The sequence below is a fragment of the Ochotona princeps genome, chromosome 7, assembly GCF_030435755.1.
Source record: "Ochotona princeps isolate mOchPri1 chromosome 7, mOchPri1.hap1, whole genome shotgun sequence".
Classification (NCBI taxonomy): Eukaryota; Metazoa; Chordata; class Mammalia; order Lagomorpha; family Ochotonidae; genus Ochotona; species Ochotona princeps.
The window spans coordinates 74,945,455-74,967,321 of NC_080838.1; positions in this window are offsets into that span (position 1 = coordinate 74,945,455).

Sequence of the window (21,867 nt, forward strand, 5' to 3'; positions counted from 1 at the left end):
TTAGTTAAACTTGCTTTGTGTCCTATGATGTGGTCTATCCTGGAGAAGGTGCCATGCACTGCTGAGAAGAAGGTGTAGTCTGTGGCCTTAGGATGAAATATTCTATAGATGTCTACTAGGTCCAGTTGTTCTATTGTTTGTGTGAGTTCTGTGGCTTCTCTGTTGAGTTTTTGCTGCGTTGATCTATCTATTGGTGTTAGTGGGGTATTCAGATCTCCCAGAATTATCGTATGTTCATCTATGTCTCCCTTTAAGTCCAAAAGTAGTTGTTTCACGTAGCTGGGTGCGTCCGGGCTAGGAGCATAAATGTTAAGAATGGTGATTGGTTCTTGTTGGATCCTCCCTTTCAAGAAGATGTACCGCCCTTCCCTGTCCTTTTTGATGTTCGTTACTTTGAAGTCCATATCATCTGAGAATAGGACTGCCACACCAGCCTTCTTTTCTCGTCCATTGGCATGAAATATTTGTTTCCACCCTTTCACTTTTAGTTTCTTGGAGTTTCTTCTGGTTAGATGTGTTTCTTGCAAGCAGCATATAGTTGGGTCCTGATTTTTAACCCAGTCTGCTAATCGGTGCCTTTTGAGTGATGAATTTAAGCCATTTGTGTTGAGGGTTAATATTGAGAAATTATAATTTTGCCGTGCCATATGCCTGTGTTTTTGAGGTTGTTGGTAATTGATTGTCATTTCTGTGGATGGACTTTATTGAGATCTCCCTGATTGCCATCTTTGCTTATGGCTTGCTTCCTTTTTCTCTGGGAGTAGCGCATTTCTAAGGAGATTTTGTAGAGTTGGTTTTGTGTTGGCATATTCTTCTAATTTCTCTTTGCTGTGGAAGTATCTAGTATCGTTCTCGTATACAAATGAAATCTTTGCTGGGTAGAGTATTCTTGGTTGATAGTTGTTCTCTTTCAGTACTTGAAAGATTTTGTTCCACTCCCTTCTTGCCTGGAGCATCTGTTCTGAGAAGTCGGCAGTGATTCTGATGGTCCTGCCCCTAAATGTAAGTTTATCTTTCGTTCGTGCTAACCTTAGGATTCTTTCTTTGTATTCATTGGAGGGTAACTTGATTACCACGTGTCTTGGGGAGGATCATTTTGGGTCCACCCTGTGGGGAGTCCTCTGGCCTTCCTGAATTTGGATTGAGTTCATGTTCCAGGTATTTTGGAAGTTCTCCTGCATAATTTCCTCAAGTACTGTTTGTATGCCTGTCTCTCTTTCAACTCCTTCTGGGAGCCCCATGATTCTGATATTTGACTTCTTGATGTTGTCCTGGATCGTCTTGGTTACCTTGTGTAGTTGTGACTCTAGTTGGTTAATAATCTGCCTGCTTTCATTCTGGGAATCTTCCAAGTCGGATATCCTGTCTTCTGCTGCTGTAATTCTGTTGGCTAAGCTCTCAACTTTGTTCTTCAAGTCTAGGATCTCGTTTTTGAGTGATTTTTGTTTCTGTGATTATGTGGTTTTTAAAATCTTTGAGCTCGTCCCATCGTTTTTCATTGTATCTGAAGAGTTTTATAATTATTTTTCTGAACTCCTTATCAGAGATGTCTTCAATTTCTTCATCTGTAATCTCTGTGATTGACCAGGCTTTATGGTGGCTTTTTGGGATGGCACTAACTGTTTCTACATCACTAATTCTCTTATTCTGTCCCATGCTTGTGGCCCAAGGTGTTGCTGGATTCTCACCCTTGACCTCTGTTGCCACCTAGTGGGTGGCCTGCGGTCCTGCTGGCCTAGGTTTTTGTTTTTCTTCTGGCCCAGGGAGTTTTTGTTTTTCTGTTTCCCTTCTGGGTTTCAGGTTTCAGCGCCTTAGGTTTCATTGCCTAGGCGCCTGGGTCTCATCTCTTGGTTTTTTTTTTTTTTTTTTTTTTTTTCGCTTTTTTTTTTGTCTGAGGCATGGGATCTGGCGGACCCTGCTTCACTGCCTCTTTCCCCCGGACTGAGCTGGCTCAGAATTCAGATTAGCTGTGATCCTGGGGATTTCACCCTCACTGCTGCAGCTGCTGGCTACTGCACTTCAGGGTCCTAGCGCCCTCTCGGTACCATGGCGTTTCGTTATGGGGGAATGTGTGTTAGTTAGCCGTTCCCGTCTTTGCCTGGGTCCCGCCAAGGTTATTAATATCACCACCAGTGCTAGAGGTTTCAGCACTCCTGCAGTTTCTAGCTGCCACTGGAGGGGCTTTGTGCAACAATTTCCTAAAGTTGCCTGTATATCCTCCAGTTAAAATTCCCGCCGGCCTTTTCCCTGCTGGGTTCTTAACTCACCCTTTTCGAGCGGACAAGCTGCGTCTCTAAGCCAAGCCGCAGAGTACTTCATATGGTTTTTTTTGTTGTTGTTTTTGGTTGATTCTCCAGATTGCGTGGATCTTGTTGATTCCACAGTGTCCTGGGAGGTTCGCACACCTGTTTATACTGTTTTTAACTATACTTGCTCCTTCTTCTGGCACTTTTTGGCCCTCTCTCTCTGCCTTCCCCCTTACACCAACCCTCCATGGTTGGCCATTTTTTTAAAGTTCTTACATTTTAAATGAATCTCTTAACTTCCCAACTTTTCCTGGCAAAGTGCAGGATCTGAATCTGAGAAGTGGCTGTCAAACGTGCTTCTCAATTTACCCAATTTGCCATGCAAATAGTTAAAGAAGCACTTTCCTTCAATGTTGGCAGAAGTTGCCAATGGGCATTTTCAGTGTATCAGCTAACAGCTTCCTTAAGTGACCTTCTTGAGTGATCAAGAGAGGGACTTTCTATTTCTCCTGGACATAGCCAGAAAAAAAGGGCACTAGAGCAATTGTTTTCTGGAAATTACTCTCATTACTTGGATAGTTTTAAAATTTTGCTTTCTATTTCCCACTGCTAAATTACCTTCAGTATTGAAACTTAAGGTGTAAAATCATTTTATTTCAACATAGCATGAGGCCAAAGTTTGCTGCCTTCTCTGATAGACTGTGTAAGCTGCCCTCAGCACACCCGTGAGCATGGAGGCAGGAACCTGACGGCGCGCATGCCACATCAACCAGTGCGATATTCTACATGTTCTGTTAGCTGTTTTTGTGGGTGCTTTCAGATGTGCTCATAAATTATATGAGCATACCTTTTGATAATTTATTAAGATAACTTAAAAACTGAAGAGAAGCCAAGAACTTTATGAATAAAAACAGCATTTTCTTACTGAATAGGTTCAATGGACTTATCAATATTTTAAAATCTTAGAATGACAAAATTTATTCCCACAACTAGGATGCTGTTGAGAAAGAACAGAGGTATTTTAGTAATTACAGTAAACATTTATAAATAATCACATTTCATGCAAATTACTGTGAGTGGTTATCTGGGTTTAAAATTTTCATATGGTGAGATCCCCAAAGAACTGCCAAATTCGGATCCCCAACCATGAAGAGAGGTGCAGGTTCCATGGTCTGCCATGGAGCCGGGCCTCTTCAGAGGCTCTGAGAGAGCATTGGACAGCACAATCAGGTGCACATGGAGGATATGGCTCTATGGGAATCTGCAGAGGGTACCTGGCACCGCAATAGAGGACAGAACAAATCAATCAACTACTCCAGCCATATGTTAGCAGTGAAAAACTGGGCAAACGGAGACTCTAAGGTGGACTATGTCAATCAGTGGATTCTGCAATTTGTAACTGTTGAATTATCAAACCACTCAGCAAGACCCTTGGAGCAGACTTCACATCGGGAATGTCGGATGGGTGGGAGGTTGGTTGGGGCTTCTCGCTTTATCTCCCCCTTTACTCCAGAAACAAAAAAAGAGAATGTGGAAATAGTAGTCTTACCCTCTTTTCTGTAGCCCTTGAATCTTTGTGCCCTAATTAACCATGTAAAGATTGTAAAAAATAAATAAAGAAAAAAGAAAAAAATTTCATATGACTTTTCACCCTCAAATAACTTTCTTATGTTAGCAATTACAAATTGTAAAACCATTCCTATTAACTTTTATTATATATGGGGCAGGCCTGGGCCTAAGTGGTTAAGGCAAGGTTTGAATGCCTGTATCCCACACCGTATGTTGCCTCAAATATCTGGGTTCATGCACCCGACTTAGGAGACTTAAATAAGGATTTTAGTTCCTGATCTTGGTCTGACAGAGCTGCAGGTTTAGGTCGCATTGGGGAGTGAATGAGAGCCTTGTCATTCTTTCTCTGTGTCTTTTTCTGTCTGTCTGGTTCTGTTGGGACAAAACTATTCAAAGGGCCAGAATGGTAGTCCTGCCTAGCTGTTTCAAAACAAAGTGCAGAGCTTCTTCTTTCTATTCTCATGATAGGCTGAGAGCTCAGGCATTGTCTCCATGCTTACTCGTGTTAACATTGGACCCCAAAAGAGTAGGTTGGCACTTTGGTCAAAGGCAGCTTTGGAGAGACAAGTACTTTGTGTCCTCTGTCCCTGTCTCTTCGCTATTTTGTGATAAGAGGATTGAGATTCACATTCTAAAAGCTATATATCAATTAGTATTCTTGTAGTAACACTAGAAACTCATAACAGGATCCCACTTCATAGCACTTAGGGAGAAACAAGCATCTTTTATATTAAAAACAAAGAAACACACTTATTTTTTTGGCAGGAGTAGTGACAGAAAGGGACATACCCTCATGTACAAAATGGCTGTTACTGTCTAGGCTACACCAGGCTGCAGCCGAATCAGCACCTTCTTCTTCTGGACCACTCCAAGAGTGCAAATGCACAAAGTAATATGGTCGTTTTCAGCTTCCTTCCCAGGGTCATGAGCAGGAAGCTGGATTGGAAAAGGAGCTTCCTGGATTTGAACCAATGCTCCAATATGGGATCTAGTGTTGCAGACAGGGGCTTATTTCACTGTGACACAATGGTGGTCTGGAAGATATATTCTTCATCCCAACAAAAACCTCATGAAATATTTTCAGAGAAATTTTCACCTAAGCCAAGAATCAAAGATTCAATGTAATGATTTACTTGGATAAAAGAAAATGGATGGGTTTTCGTTGTCCAGCGTTGAGTGATTTGGTGCATGGAGCTAATAATCATATACATGGACTACTGAATGACGGTCAATAGCTGAAGTTTATTAACAGTAAAAGACTTAAAGACTGATGGTCATGTAAGCATAAGGAAGGAGGGTCTGAACCAGGATGCAGTTTCTGTGCCAACATGCGAAGAAGGGTGGTCAACCAGTACACAATGCGTTCTTCTAGCAGACTCCTAATAATTAAACAGCATACATGAGAGGCAGCAGCTCTCTTTGCTCTGTTACCAAATACTGAGGATTCGGAACTTTCTGCATTTATGCTTTTCTGTTCCAGCTTCCTCAAGATCTTTGTCCTGAGTTTCTAGAGCTTTCTGATTCCTGTTTTCTAACTGGTGGTGTGGGAGCGTGGGAAAAAGGGGAAATAACCAAGTGATGCAAAGTATGAGAGCTAATGATGAGATGTCCTGGAGCATCAGGTATATCAGTGTGGGAGGAAACCAGGGAGGACAATGATAAGAGATGTGACTGGGCTGGCAAGGTGTCATCGTGCCCTTAAATCAATGTCACAGGTTTTAGATGCATAGTTATTCTTAACAACGTTTACTTTTTCTAGTGTTCTTTTAGTCACAGTAGTGTTAATCACTTTGTTTTACTTCATATTTTCTTTACTCCAAATGATAGCTAATGTTGTTTCCTAATAGGAATTATCAGTTAGAATAGCAAAATATTTCAAAATTTCAAGTGTGTTTTCTGGGTTGCCTTGGCATATTACTGCCTAGAGTCTTCTTTTTAAAAAAAAAAATTAGCAGTGATTATTTTAATTCATCTGGCTAGACATGTAAATCCCATTTAAATATTATATGCTTGTTTTTGAAAATAGTTGGTTTTATTGCAAACATACTTTAATTGCATGGATTTCACTTTGCATTTTTTCTTATTAAGGATAAACTCAACTTATGAGTTCAAAACCCCAGGAGCTTTAAAGGCACCATTAATTTAATGTCACTCATTGTTCATTTATTAGTGGTCCTAATCTCTCATCAACCCTGAAATATTTGGAGAAGTTGCCCTGCAAAACTTGAACGTACTGGTAAGCATTGATTAAACAAACTCTGATGTCCTTATGTATTCTTATAGCTTCAATATTGCAACAACCTTTATTTCATATTGTATCACCTTCACCTACAGGATGCTATTACACGTGAATGAAAATTGAAAGAGTTCTTTGGGCCCAGCAGTGTGGCCTAGTGGCTGAAGTACTCGCCTTGAGTGTGCCCAGTTGTAATCCCGGCAGCTCCACTTCCCATTCACCTCCCTGCTTGTGGCCTAGGAAGGCAGTTGAGGATAGCCTGATGCTTTGGGACCCTGCACCCGTGTGGAAGACCCGGAGGAGGTTCCTGGCTCCTGGCTCAGGAATGGCACAGCACCGGCCGATGTGCTCACTTGGAGAGTGAATCATCGGACGGCAGATCTTCCTCTCTCTCTCTTCTCCTCTCTATATATCTGACTTTGTAATAAAAATAAATAAATCTTAAAAACAAAAAGAAAATTGAAAGAGTTCCTTAGAAAATGGTGTTCAAACAATATCAGAATGTAAACATGAAACTTTTAAATATTTGTTTTACTTATTTGAAAGGCTAAGTCAGAGTGAGAATGAGACAGCAAGAGAGGGAGAAAGATCTTTTATTTAATAACTTATTCAACAGATGCCTAAACAATCAGGGTGAACCAGGTTGGAGCCAGAAATCAGGGTCCTCCATGTAGGATGCAGATTCCATGTTCCTGATCCATCATCTGCTGCATCTGATGCTGTAAAGTCACATAACGTTGGATCAGAGTGGAGGTGGTCTGCAAACCAAGGCATTCTGATACAGGATGAACATCTTGAACTAGAGTTTAGTTCCTGTGTCACAATGCCGGTGCCATTTTAATTTTGTGTTAAAGCACTCAAACAATTTGAGAGATATATTGGAAACCATTCTTAAATATCTATTATCAAGGTGAATTCTTGCAGGATGTTAAAGCCTACTTTAAGCACTGCTAATAATCAGTAAGGCAGCAGTACTAAGGCATAGTTTTCTGTTAAAGTTACAACAGAAGTCTGATTCTTTAAGATCCTTTGATTGTGCATGCTCTAGGAATGGCTCAGACTTCCATGTTATGGGATAGTATTTTACTGAGTTTTACTGATTTTCACTATTGTACACAACAGAAGCACACACGTATTACTTTAGGTAAATCTGCTTTTTTGGCACCTCACAAACCAGAGATGAAGTATTGATGTTAATTTTTTGTACTACTTTCTGCTGAATGGATTTGAATCGTGTTTGTAACAATCAGAAAAACAAAGGCAACATTTAAATTCAATTAGCAGTGTCCTTTTCTCTGTTTTCTCTTATGAAATATATCAATGAAGCTCAAAAAGAGTTTGACATGAGGCACTGTATTCTCAACAAAGAAACGTGTGAGAGGATTTGTTTCATATTATAGAGTCATGAGACTTTAGGTGGTGGGGTTAAAATTTAGGGTTAAAATCTAGTTGCAGAACACTAAAACTATAATGAGTGGTTTATTAAGGCAAAAGGATGCATCTTGGTTGTCTATGTTGTTACAAAGACTGGGTTAGAAACTGACCTTGTCATAATAATAATGTTCACAAAGAGTTATTAGGGTTATCATAGAAACCGGTATTAAGGTACTCAGAATTGTAGACATAGGATAAAATTTAAAGGACAAAGAACAAGGTGATCCACAGATACCTTACATCACAACATTAAAACATCTGACATTAGAAAATAAATCGCTGTGCCAGCATTTTGGCATAGCTGCTCAGGTCACTTTACCACTTGTAATGCCAGCATCCCATATAGGTGCTAGTTCAAAACCTGGCTGCTCCAGTCTGAGCCAGCTCTCTGCTAACAGCCTGGGAATGAAGGAGAGGATAGATCAAGGCCTAGGCCCTCTACACACACGTGGGAGACCCAGAAGATGCTCAGGACCCTGGCTTTGGTCTGATACAGCCCAAGTCCCAGCAGCTGTTGGCGAAGTGAACCAGCAGTTGGAAGATCTCTATTATTTTCTCTCTCTTCTCTTCCTGCAATTCTACCTTTAAAATAAATAAAACATAAATCTAAAAATGAGGACAACCTGAAAGGGTGAAAAATTTGTACAATTCAAAAACAAATATTAATTGCTAGAATTGGAAGATCTTCACTAATAATTTTCGATTACTGTCACCATTGTTACAGAAATCGCATAAGTGGATTCATGGGATTAATAAATAAGTTATTTTTCCTTCATTTGTTTCATGGAGGCATTTTTTTAAGTTTGGATGTATTAACTGGGGAGATAACACATTCTTTCTACTGTTATCACATGGAAAAACAAAATAAACAACCACATGTTGAGAAATAGACAAATGAAGAAAAAAGTCACTTGTTAAACAAAGGAATGATAAAGAAACAACATCTCAGGCTTTTTCCGCTGAACTGTATACATGAGATGAGGTTACTGAAGACAGCAGGTTTTTTTTTAAACTATATTTTACTGTGTCTGTTGGTTCAGGGTTTTCTTCTTCATATAACTGATGATAAATAAGCCTCTACATGCAGAGGTTTTTTTAATTTTTAAAAGTAATCATGTTTTTTAATTTATGAATTTAGGGTGGGTGTTTGGCACAGTGGTTAGAATGAATTCACTAAGTCTATCACAGTCCAATATCTAAGATGATACATTTGTATGGCATGACAAATGATGCTGTAGATGTGCAAATGACCCTGTGCAGGAGACAGGTTCTCCAACACTAGAAGCCTGATTGCCCCAAGTCCGGCTTTATGACGTATGTGTGGTGATCACACTCGAGTCTTGGAGAATCAAGTTTCTCACTTGAGTCAGAATGTTTCATTTAAGACAGAATTCAGGACTATGCCAAGTTTTTGACCTTCATATGGCCAAATACACATGATTTTCATGACCATTCTAATCTGTCTTATTCTGGTTACTTGATGGTACCTTAAGGAATAAAATGTTGCTTTTAAATTTCTTAAGGTTTTTGAGAGCTGTGAGGCAAGAGGGCCACCTAACAAAATCATTTCAAAACTGTCTGTGCATACACTCATATTAAAAAAAATTAAAGGCAAAGAAACTTATTTGAATATTCTTTTATTTTTTAAAGATATATTTATTTTTATTGCAAAGTCAGATATACAGAGAGGAGAGAGAGAGAGGAGGATCTTCCATCCGATGATTCACTCCCCAAGTGACCACAATGGCTGGATCTGTGCCGATCCGAAGCCAGGAACCAGGAACTTCCACCAGGTCTCCCATGCAGGGGCAGGAACCAAGGCTTTGGGCCGTCCTCGACTGCTTTCCCAGGCCACAAGCAGGGAGCTGGATGGGAAACGAGGCTGTTGGGATTAGAATCGGCACCCACATGGGATCCTGGCATGTTCAAGGTGAGGACTTCAGCTGTTAGGCCACAGCGCCGGGCCCTCCACATTCTTTTAATAGGTAATAACTCAAATCCAAAACTTGACCTCATCATTTAATTGTGCAACCCATTTTTCCAGAAATGTGTAAATATATAGAGATATAATATATATATGAAATATTATATATTCCAATAAATCTATGTATGTTAACTGACAAAACTTCCAAAGAAGGAAAATATTTTGAACATTTGCAAAAATCCTAGCAGAGTTTATTATTCCCTTAAATGTGTTTAAATAATTTCTAACCACTGAAATTACTAAAAATAAAAAAAATTATTACTTGAAGCCAGAGAACAACAGTGTGCACCTGCAGCATGAGAAGATTCACACAGCTTTATTCCACATTTACTTGCAAGAAAATGTTTTCACACTGGTCATGGAGAAACGGAAATCGTCCTGACCTTTCAAAGGTGGCCTACACGAAAATATTTATAATCATAGATCACAATTTATAACCATAAATTACAGTCTAGCCTCATCACTCAATTTTTCGACATGTAGCTAGTTGATCTGTTATTACGTGAAAAAAAAAATACAATTGCATGACCGAAGATTAGAATTCTGTGAGAATCTAAACTTTTTGTTTCGTTTTATTTTCTGTCCAGATACCCTTAATACAAAGTAATCATCATAGCATGAATCACTCATGAAGATGCTTGGCAATTTGAGAAAATTGATGACCACTCAGTAGCTGTTTCACAAACAGCAGGGATTTTTATGGCTTTTCAATTAAAAAGTAGTCATTCTAATAGCTATATTTTGATATTCCCTTATTCATGTATTTCTAAATAGAGTTAGAAGCTCTAACAATTAAGAGTAATGATTTCCTTTTAAAATGTCAAATTATCTGTAAAAGTGGTGATTAAAATACCCATTTGCTAACTGCTTTTACTTGGATATTATTGCCAAGAATTTAAACGAGGACAATAATGAACTTCAATTTCCTTTGGTGGCAGTAATTCAAAAACTTTTGGTCATGATTAGTAAGAGCAGTGTCAAAAATATATTTTCACTTTGTTATAAATAATAGGGAATAAGGGCTTTAGACAGATGCAGTCTGATTTACCCATTAACTTTTTACAATACTTTTTTCTTTATTAAAAAAAAAACCCTTTATTTTTCTATTATGTAAAATCTTTAGGTGAGTGTTAGTTCCAATAACTAAAAGACATGATATAGGAAAGTGTTTAAATGGCTATAGCTCCCACCCTGTTACTGTGAAACTATCAGAAGTACCATGAGGATTTGTGTGAAGAAAAATATTATGGTACTGTGACCAGTTTAAGCTATTTGGTTTACAAATCTGATCTCTTCAATACATTCATGTATCTTTTACAGTGAATTATGTTCAATCAGGAACAGAGAAACTGAACAGTGTTGCAAAATATGGAGGTGGCTAATTACAGCAACTAAGCCAAGCGAACCAATTAGTCACTCCTTTGTACTTTTTAACATAGCAGTGTTACGAGGAGGCTGGAAGGAAAGTGTCAGAACACAGGGTTCTCTGCCCATGGACTGACACGAGGTAAGGTCATAGTTCACCATAGGCAGTGAAGTTGGTGGAGTCATTCCACTGTGAGGAGAGCACCGGAAATATTCCTGATAGTCTAGGTAACCAGGGTTAGGAACATGAGGAAGGAAAAGGGCTGAAGAGAGGAGCAGGTGTTTGCTGGCAGCAGTTAAGACATTTGCATTCTGCAACTGGGTACCTGGGTTAGAGACCTTGTGCTATTCTTGATTCCAGGTTCTTGGCACTGTATACCCTGAGAGGCAAGAGGTGATGGGTCAGATACTGGAGTCCCTGCCATTCAAGTTGGAAACCCGGAGGCAGTCTGAGCTCTTGGCCACAGCCTGCTCTACCTCACCAGAGATGTTTGTGCCTCGGTCACCATACCTTCCAATACATAGCTACCTATATTTAAAAACCTGTGCAGACAAAGTATAGAATAACATATTCACATACCCTTACTTCATCCTGACTCTGCAGATGTGGCTGAGTAGGGGCTCTTTGTGGCCCCAACACCCCCGACAGGTGCAGTCAGACCTGGTATGCACTTTCGCCGTGGGGCTGGAGTCCAGGACTGGCAGCTGAGTGTTTGACTGCACCTCTCCTCCAAGTCTGCTTGCCATTACTATGTACAAATCTTTGGGAGGAGGGAAGATTTCCCAGGAGACTGCTTTAGGTCAAGCCTCTGCTGGTGGTGATGGCTTATCCTTAAAGATGACATAAATTTCGGGCTTGGTGCCTGACTACCTTTATTCAAACAAAGGGAAACTTATTTTATAGAAGGTAAAACTATAAATTCCACATACTATATAAAATTACTTCTCTGCCAACTGAAGGGTGAAAACTGTATTTATGATAATATTTTTAGAGGATTAATAAATTTGATATAGAATATCAAAACTACAAAGTGTGAGATTAAACTGATTAATCCAATAAAATAATTTTAATTTACTGGTATGCTCCATTAATGCTTTTCTGACTCAAATTATATTCACTTCTCAAAAGCCTGCTCATTTGGTGGACTTTTAAAATAAATTGCTTTATGGTATAATTTACATAGAGGAAAATCCCCAGTGTGATGCATTATAACAATGTATACAGTCATATTAACTATCACCAAGATTCTATGCAACATGTCTGCTACTCAGAAAGCATCCCAACTTGCACTTCTTTTAGTTAGATTCTTTCCTCAACCTGTTTTAGGATGTCCACAGGCTTCTGTTACTATGATTTTTGTACTGCAGAGTTTCTCAGAAGTGAGCTTAAACAATCTACACTATTTTGTATCAAACCCCCTTCATCTACCATGATGCTTTTGAGGTTCATGCATGCTATTGTTGACGGTCAGTTGTTATTTTCATTGATTGTCTTTCTCATTCATATAAATTTGTCACAAACCACAAATATCTGTTAATCAGGGGATGGTTATTTGGGTTGTTTTCACTTTAGAGTCACAGTAAATAGTTTCTAACAAAATCCTCAAAGAAATATTTTGTGCAGATAAATACTTTCATTTTAAAGTAAAAGTCTAGTAAGAAGAGCTCCTAAATTTTGTAGAAAATATAGGTTCAATATGAAAATGAACTGTCAAGCTATTTCCAAGGGACTGTTCAGTTTTTGCGTTCATACCAGCACCATAAAAATGTTTAGTTTCCTGGTATTCTTTTCAACTTTGTTACTGCCAATCCTTTCTATGCTTAAACATTACATTGAGTATAGAGTAATCCTCTATTATGGTTTGAATTTGCATATACATAATGGGTAATGCTGTGCAAATTTTCATATGCTTATTGAAAATTCTTACATCTTGTCTGATAAAATGTCTGTTCAGCATGTCTGCTCATTTTAATTGGATTCCTTATCATTGTGCTGTAAAAATATAAGAAGACTTTGTATTTCTATATAACTTTTGGAACACATAAATTTCATTTATTTTCTTCATTTTTCTAAACTTGAATGTCTTTAGTATTTTATTTTTTGGAGCAGAATATTTCAATCTTTAATTCTAATGATAGGCTTTACTTACCTGGATTGAGGAACTAATAATCATCAATAATGTTATTTAAATGAGAAAGTATGTCAGAGAAAACAATTATCAATCAAAATTTGTTTGTATAGCTATGTGTTAATCCTTGTTCTGGCTATTCATCTTCCTACTCTTACTCCTGAAAGGCAATGGATGAGGGTCCCAGTGCTTGAGCAAACTGGCACTAATGAGGGAGACACAGAGTTTTTGGCTTCAGGCTTTGGCCAGGATAAGCTGGTCAACCCCAGGCTGTTGCAGGAATTTGGGAGGTAAACCAGTGTATATTTTTGTCTTGCATGATCTCTGACACTGGATTTTCAAATAAAGAAATACGTTAAAAATAGAATTTTATTTACAAATGAAATTTAAATATAAATATATTTTTATTTGTGATGAGAAACATTAGTGATCAAGGAAAAAGACATGTGATGTCTACAAATAAATAATCCTTTAAAACCTCATATTGCTAGCCATAATTAGTAGATTGAAAGTGTTTTCCACTGCTCTGTAGTATGCCTTGGGGTCTGGAGCTATGATTCCTCCAGCTTGATTTTTATTCTTCAGGATACCTTTGTCTATCTGTGGTCTCTTGTGTTTCCAGACGAACTTTTGTATCTTGTATTTCTGAGAAGAATGCCGTTGGGATTTTGATTGGGGTTGTGTTGAATCTGTACATTACTTTTGGTAATTTGAACATTTTGATGATGTTGATGCTGCAATCCAGGAACACTGTTTCTCCATTTTCAATGTTCTATTTCTTTTTAAAAACATTTTGTGGTTTTCATCATAGGGTTTTCCATATATTTGGTTAATTTAATACCTAGGTATTTAAGATTCCTCTCCGCTATTTTAAAAGCACTATACTTAGAATTTCTTTCCCACCCATGGAATTATTTGTGTACACTAGTGCCATCCATTCGTGATCATTAATTTCTTACCCTGCTACCTCTCCAAAGTCTCTTATGAGTTTCAGTGGTCTCTTGACTGAGTCTTTTGGTTCTTCTATGTAGAGAATGTCATCTGCAGACAGAAATAATCTCAATCACTCATTTTCAATTTTTATAGCTTTAGTTTCTTTTTCTTCTCTAATAGCTCTGGCAACGACTTCCAATACTATATTGAAAAGTAGCGGTGAGAGTGGACATCCCTGTTTAGTTCCAGATTTTAGTGGAAAAGCTTCCCATCTCTCCCCACTTAGTATGATGCTGCCACTGCTTTTTTCATAAATTGCTTTGATTGTGTTGTAGAATGTTCCTTCTATGCCTATATTGCTTAGAATTTCATCATGAAGTGGTGTTGGATTTTATCAAATGTTTTCTGTGCATCTATAGAGGTGATCATATGGTACAGACCAGTGGTCATCAAAACAGTATGGTACAGAAACAAAGATCAATGGAACAGAATAGAAACACAAGGAGGAAGCCCACACATGTAGAGACAACTAATCTTTGAGCAGAAAACTGAAAACAATCCAGGGACAAAACATGATCAACAAATGCTGTTGGGGCAATTAGATAGCAGCTTGCAGAATTAAGAAACAAGACCCACACCTGTAACATTATTAAAAAATCTAAATGGCTCAAGGACCTAAATCTTCACCCTAAAGCCATCAAACTATTAAAAGAAAATATAGGAAGCACTCTTCAAGACTTAGGGATGTGGAAAGAGTTCTTAGAAAAGACTCCAAATGCTTAGGTATTCAAAGACAAAATAAACAAATGGAACTACATCAAACTAAAAAGCTTCTGTATAGAAAAGGAAACAATTAACAAAGTGAAGAAGCAACCAACAGAATGGGAGAAATCTTTGCACATTACACAACTAAAAAAGGACTAACATGTAGAATTTACAAAGAGCTTCAGTAACCCAAGTACAGTAAATTTAAAAAAAGCACTGTGAAGAAATGGATGAAGGAAATGAATAGACATTTTTCAAAGGAACAGATTCAAATGGCCAATAGACATATGAAAACACACTCAGGCTTCCTAGCCATTAGGGAGACAGAAATGAAAACCACATTGAGGTTCCAGTTAACACCAGTGAGGTTGACCTACATTCAGAATTTTAGTAACAACTCCTGCAGGTATGGATGTGGAGAGAAAGGTACCCTCCTCCACTGCTGGTGGGAGTGTAGGCTAGTACAACTACCATGGAAATCAGCACAGAGAGTGCTTAGAGAATGCAGATAAATTTGCCATATGACCCAGCTATCCTGTTCCTAGGAATCCAGCTGAAGGAAATGAAAATTCATATGAGAAGAGGATCTGTAATTCTATATTTACAACACCACAATCTACAATAGCAAAGGAACTAAAACAATCCAGATGCCCATCCAAATAAGAGTGTTTAAAGAAACAGTGGTACCTCTAGTCCATGGAATATGGATCAGCCATTATAATGAATGAAATTATACTGTTTGCAACTAGATGTTCTCTACTAGAGCCCATTATGCTCAGTGAAACAAGTCAATCCCAAAAGGACAAATAGCACATGCTCTCTCTAATATAAGGCAAATTGTAGGATCAATAACCATTTCCATACCATTTTGCTGCATCCTATGTGTTTTGTTTTTTGTTTTCATTTTCATTTCTTCCAAATAGTTTCTTTTCGCTTGTTGAATGTATCAGTGACTCATGGATCGAAGAGTGACATCATTTTGCCCAAGAGTCTTTTATGGTTTCTTCATTATTATGTTGGGCATTCAGTGGCACGTTTTTCAACTTGATGATGCTGTCAAATTTTGGTTTTTGCCTATAAACATATTGTGGATTTTTAAGGGAATGTACAGTGATGGCATAATAGAGGCTATCATATTTAGATGTGAAGGCACAATGCAATATGCATCCCTACTTCCAAATCAAAGCTGGACTCCCAGTGAAACTGTTGGATATATCTAGACAATGGGATGCTGGACTCTTTGACATTGTCTGTACCAGCAATGTTAAGGCACACTCAAATAACAGACTCACAGACTTATGACTGCTTATGAAGGACTATACTATTGTAGCAATATGAGGAAAATCAGTTGGGGGTGGGAATTTGGGGAGAGAGGACTTCTGAGACCCTATGAAATTGTGCCATGAAATTCAAAATAGAATAAAATAAAATAAAGGAAAAATGTTTTTCAATTATTTTCGGATATATCTTTTTTTTTTAAAAGATTTATTTTATTTTTATTACAAAGTCAGATATACTGAGAGGAGGAGAGATAGAGAGGAAGCGGAGCTGCCGGGATTAGAACCAGTGGCCATATGGGATCAAGGTGAGGACCTTAGCCTCTAGGCCACACTGCTGAGCCCTCAATTATTTTCAAAAGAAAAAAAAAAAACTTTAAATTACTAGAAAGTAATGTTAAAGCAAAGGAAGCAAGTATTTCTTTTTTTTTTTCCTCTCCTCACGTAACTTTCTAGTTCTATGCTTTGATCATGATTGACTTTGTAACCAAAGAAGAATTCCTTAACATACTTTTCATGATGGCTTTATTTGTGGGATAATGTTTTGATGTCCAAGAAGAAAACAGAAATTAATTAGAATTGTAATAGTCTCCCTTAAGTGAAGACAGTGTAAAAAAAGTTGTACTTTCACCAACAGATTTTTTTAAGCTTTTCATGGTGTGTCAAGACTAAATTTGTTTCACTCAGTAAGATAAGGATGTGGCATCAATAGCCAATGTTTGATATGAAGAAATATAAAGCAGAGATGGAACAAACAGTTGCATTTCCCAGAAAGCCGAAGCATGTCATCCTATTCCCTCTAGTTCTGCTCTTCATTTTTTGCTTGGCATTCTTTTCACCATACTCTTTTAGTTTTGTACTTCCAGGAAGAACTTAAATGCAAGCCCTTTAATCTGGCTGCGTTGCCCACAGACCGTTGACCAAGAAAAATCACTCACACTAAAACGCATTTAAACTTTCCACTTAGACTTTTTAGATAGATTTTACTTTCTGGTTTTACATACTAGAATTTTTTCTTTGCATTTTTTCTTATTTCTATGAAAAGTTCCAAGAAATGTGAAAAAAAAAGAAGCACGTTTATAGTCACTGGGCCAATTTATTCACAGGTAGAAAAAATTGATATTGTCTGTGTTGTCCGTCTTTCTCCCCAGGACTTCATTAGCTGAATCTGGAGCCTTACTTTATTTTTAGTGATTACATTTCTCTGTCATATTTCCCCTACCACCTTTTCAAATCTGTTCCAGATTAAAATGATGCATCTCAATCATTTTCTGTTTCTATGATAGTTTGCATTTCATTCTTTGAAAATAAATGTTTTCTTTTGCTTATTCATGTTTTCTCTGTGTCTTCTGTTTCTTGTCTTCGAGTTCTCCTTCTCCTTTCCATTCATTTCTCCTTCTCTGCCCCATTTTCTTTTCCATCTTCATCCTCCATTGCTGCTTTCCCCAAGTCATCCCCTTCTCTCCTTTTAATGCTGTTTTTCATTAAATTGCATCCCTTTTGTCAAGAACACTATGAATAATTGTAAAGAAGGCATGTTGACCTAAAGCAAACACTTTATACAACATGACTCTTAATATTTCTTCATTCTTTTCTTCTAATAAATTTTTCTCACACATCATAAAATTAGAAGACATCATAAAACTAAATGAGAGCTATTTTAGGCATGTTAACCTGAAATGCACTGAAATAACTTACAGATATTCAGTTCTAAAGGTTTTAATCTTCTCTTGCATTAATTGTCAGCAAAAATCATTTCTATTTAACAGAATGTATTTTCTTAAAGTTGAAATTAAAAATACAAATGTCAGTAATTTCATATCACCTGTACTAAAATATTAACATGTATTTTACAAATATGAGGTTTTTTTAAGGTTATGATACTGCAAAAATGGAAACATGGATATAAAATCACTCTTTTTACATTCTCAGTTTGATTTAGTACTAAATATATGAATATATATGTATATGAAAACTTCTAAATAAATTCACTCTAAGAGTTTGTAGTGTATTATTTTGAAAAGTTCTAAATACTTTTGATGAAATTTCAAGTGTTGTAGATAATATAATTTTCTGTTTACTATCAATATCAGCATATTTCATCAAGAATTATATTCATAAAGCTACAAATATATTATTTTGTCATTATCTATTATAATATTTTAAATACATAGTTGGATATTGACATTTTGTGTTTCCACATACCTTAAACAAATATAAAGTATTCAGAAACCCTAAGAGCCACCTGAGATAACCTTTCTAGCATTAGATCCTCATTCAGCATAAAAGCTAATCAAAAATAGGAAGTTACTAACCACTGGATATGAGTTTTAAATGGGATTTCATTCATTGTGGAAGTGACTCAGCAGTGTATTTTTGTACGTGCTTAGATTTGCCTAAGTACAGCTCTGATACCAGTGCCTACTCCAAACTGCAAAGGAGACTCAGTGAACAACAAAAACAAGAAAGTAGATACACTGGTGGTTTGTTATGTTAGTGAACATTGGAGCATAGTTTCTTGTGTTCCAAGCAAGAAAAATTCAGCTGTCAGATAAGAGAGGAGAGGGGCTGCCTTAAAGATGGGATCTCTCTACTTTTCTATCTTTCCCTCTGCCTGTCAAATAAAGCAAATAAATGAACATAGTGTTTAAAACACAAACCAGAACATCTACTCCAGAATCAAAGGAGGACTCCCAATGAAACCTTTACATATATCTTGATAAGGTTCTACGAGATTTTTTACCATTAGTTGTAGCTACAGTGCCACGCTGTGCTTAAATAGCAGAATGTTGGACTTGTGACGGTTACTGAAGTACAACACTATTATCATATGGAGGAAAATGGTCGTAGTGGTAGGGAAATCAGAAGGGGACATCCCTATACCTGCAAAATTGCATCATGGAATCAGCATTTTTCTTCTCTTTGGAGAACCTTAAAATAATAGGACATACGTGTATACGACTTTGTTGTAATATATTTAAATATTGATACCTGAAATTTATCTTCAAAAAGTTGCATCTGATGTGATTATGGCTCTCTTATATTTGAAAGAAATATTAGAAAAGAGTTAGATATTTTTTAGCTCCAGGTACTGTTGAAATGCCAGTTTCAGCTCTACAACAACACTACCATTTCACTGCACCTCCTCCTTACTTATGCTATTGCAAAACATTAAAAAAGCAATTGATATTGTTTATTATTTCCTACCCCAATGCTTGAAAATTATTTTGAACCTTTGATAACTCACATATCCATCAAGAAAATGTCAATTATGCCATATTTAATGTTTGACCTTTCCTGCTTTTATGACAAGTGAGAAGTTTAATTGATTTAGAATAATGAATGGTGCTTGCTTCCTCTAGGGAAAATAACAAACAAATTTATATATACTAAAATTCTGTCTCTTCATTAGCAGTAAGGTCTTATGAACTAAACGCCATTTAGAGGGATAACCAAATAGAAAGGATAGGAAAATATTACTGACTTCTCCGTTGGGAACATTATTTAGCACTCTAAAAATTTAAAAGACTCAACAAGAAGCAGCAAAAATTGAAAAATATTTTTTGTAGACAAAGATACAAATGATCATTGCATTTGAAGTATTTATTATGTGTTTATATTTTGAATAATTAAAGTAGTTGTATTTAACAAATGTGATGAAAATATCAATATTTAATTTATGTGGTAGGTAACCCTCATATTTCAGTGTCTATGTTCATGTATGCATATGTATTATACTTTTTTCTTTTTTAGGGTTTCCAATTTTTAAAGATTTATTCATTTTTATTGGAAAGGCAGATATGCAGAGAGGAGGAGAGACAGAGAGGATTTTCCATCTGTTGATTCACTCCCCAAGTGGCCTCAATAGCCAGAGCTGCACTGATCCGAAGCCAGAAGCCTAGCGACTCTTCCATGTTGCCCATGTGGTTGCAGGGACCCAAGGCTTCGGGCCGTCCTCAACTGCTTTCCCAGGTCACAAGCAGGGAGTTGGATGAGAAGTGGGGTTGCCAGAATTAGAACTGGTGCCCATACCAGATGCTGGGACATGCAAGAGGAGGACTTTAGCTGCTATGCTATCATGCAGGACCCCTGGGTTTCATTTTTCTTAATTTTTAAATTTTGTTTATTTTGTTACTAGTATTACTATTTTATGATACAGTTCTATAGGCACTGGTGTTTCCCTTGTTCCCTCCGTAAGTTCCCTCTCCAACCCCCAATGATTTCCCTTATGTTATTAATTGGCTGTGCATATATGGGTTCACAATTTGGGTGCTTGTTCTGTTCCATTAAACTTCTCTATTTGTGTTATACTCTTAACTCATTTAACTGATCTTTATATCAGTAGCTAACAAAAAGGGAAATGAAGTTCAGGACCTTATGTGCCACCTGCACCCTGATCTTGTACTGTCACTCTTTACTAATGGATGTATGAGAAAAGGGAGAGTCAGCTTTTACATTTTAAATTAATCAACTTGATGTGCAAAAGTGTGTCATCTAACTCTTTAATCTATGTATCTATCTATCTATATATCTGCCTGTCACCTATCTGTATCAACACCATTCATCTGTTTATTATCTATCCTTATGATTTATTAAAAATTCTATTATTTAAGTTTTCCTAGTTTTATTTTGATAGTTTAGAAAGTCATTACTTTCTCTTGTTCTTTTTCCAAGTCTATCTTTCAATCAAATTGCCATGTTCCAAAATTCTATATAATACATGAAAACATATATATTAACACTTTTTAACTGTATTCTTGATGATATTTTATTCAGTATCATATTTTCAATGCTCATGCTGCTTTGATTAGGAAGATTATCTTCATAAATTTACACAGGAGAAAATCAGCATTTACATCACTTCTTCCCAAACAATTGGTACATCTTAAAATCTTAGGTTTAAATTTATGACTATAAAATTTTCCAGTAGTCAATATTTTCTGTCTGTTGCAAGAATTCTGCATTTCCAAGAATTACCTGGGTTTTATTTAGCACTGCAACTGTTACCAAATATGTTAACTTTGTTGATTTGTGAGGAAACATACATTTCGGAATGGAGGGTTCTCTAAGTGGAAGGGTGACAGGTAGACCCTTTAGTTGAGTTCAATATGATCACTTTAATTTCTTCATGTTCCTGTTTTTAAACATGTGGACATGAAAAACAGTGATTCTTTTAAAAAATTACTGCTAACCTTTTAACTACTTGCTCATATTTAAGCACTGAGTTCTTTTGCTTTATACTGGTTACATAAGTTCTCTAATTGCTACCACATTTTTTTATAACAGACCATAAAAATGAATCAATTTGGTCAATGAAGCACTGATTTTCAGCTGTCTAACATTCATTATTATGCTCCCAGATGTTCAATTTTATATTCAGCTTTATCTCTTGCATTCATCTTCAATATAATGAATATAGGCAATAATAATTTCAGACAATTAGCTTCTCTTAGCCACATCAAACAAATTGCTCCGCTTGAAGCATCCATGTTACCACTGAGTGTTACTGGAGCATAAGCATTGATATGTGGAAAATATTGCGTGGAAGCTAGGCCACCAGAATTTTCTTCTGGTTCTGACAGTTACCGAAAATCTAGAAAAAGCAGCCTATGAAACTGCTTTCTCTCCATTGAATTAGACTTTGAACTGCATAGTTGTAAAATCATTCGAAGAATCATGTATCTAGGATTCTTTTTTATCAAGTATACTCATTTTCCAATTATTTAAAACAAAAATATGATTGAAAAATGGTGACTACTTAATCATTTTAATTAAACCATTCTTTCATTCAATAAACATCATTGAGTTCCTAGACATTCTTCCCCTCATTTCTGGGCACACATTAGAATGAACGATGGAAATTAAGTTGCGAACAGTGTTTTGGAATACATTTAATATTTTTGATGAGTCATATTTTGCCAATGACAGC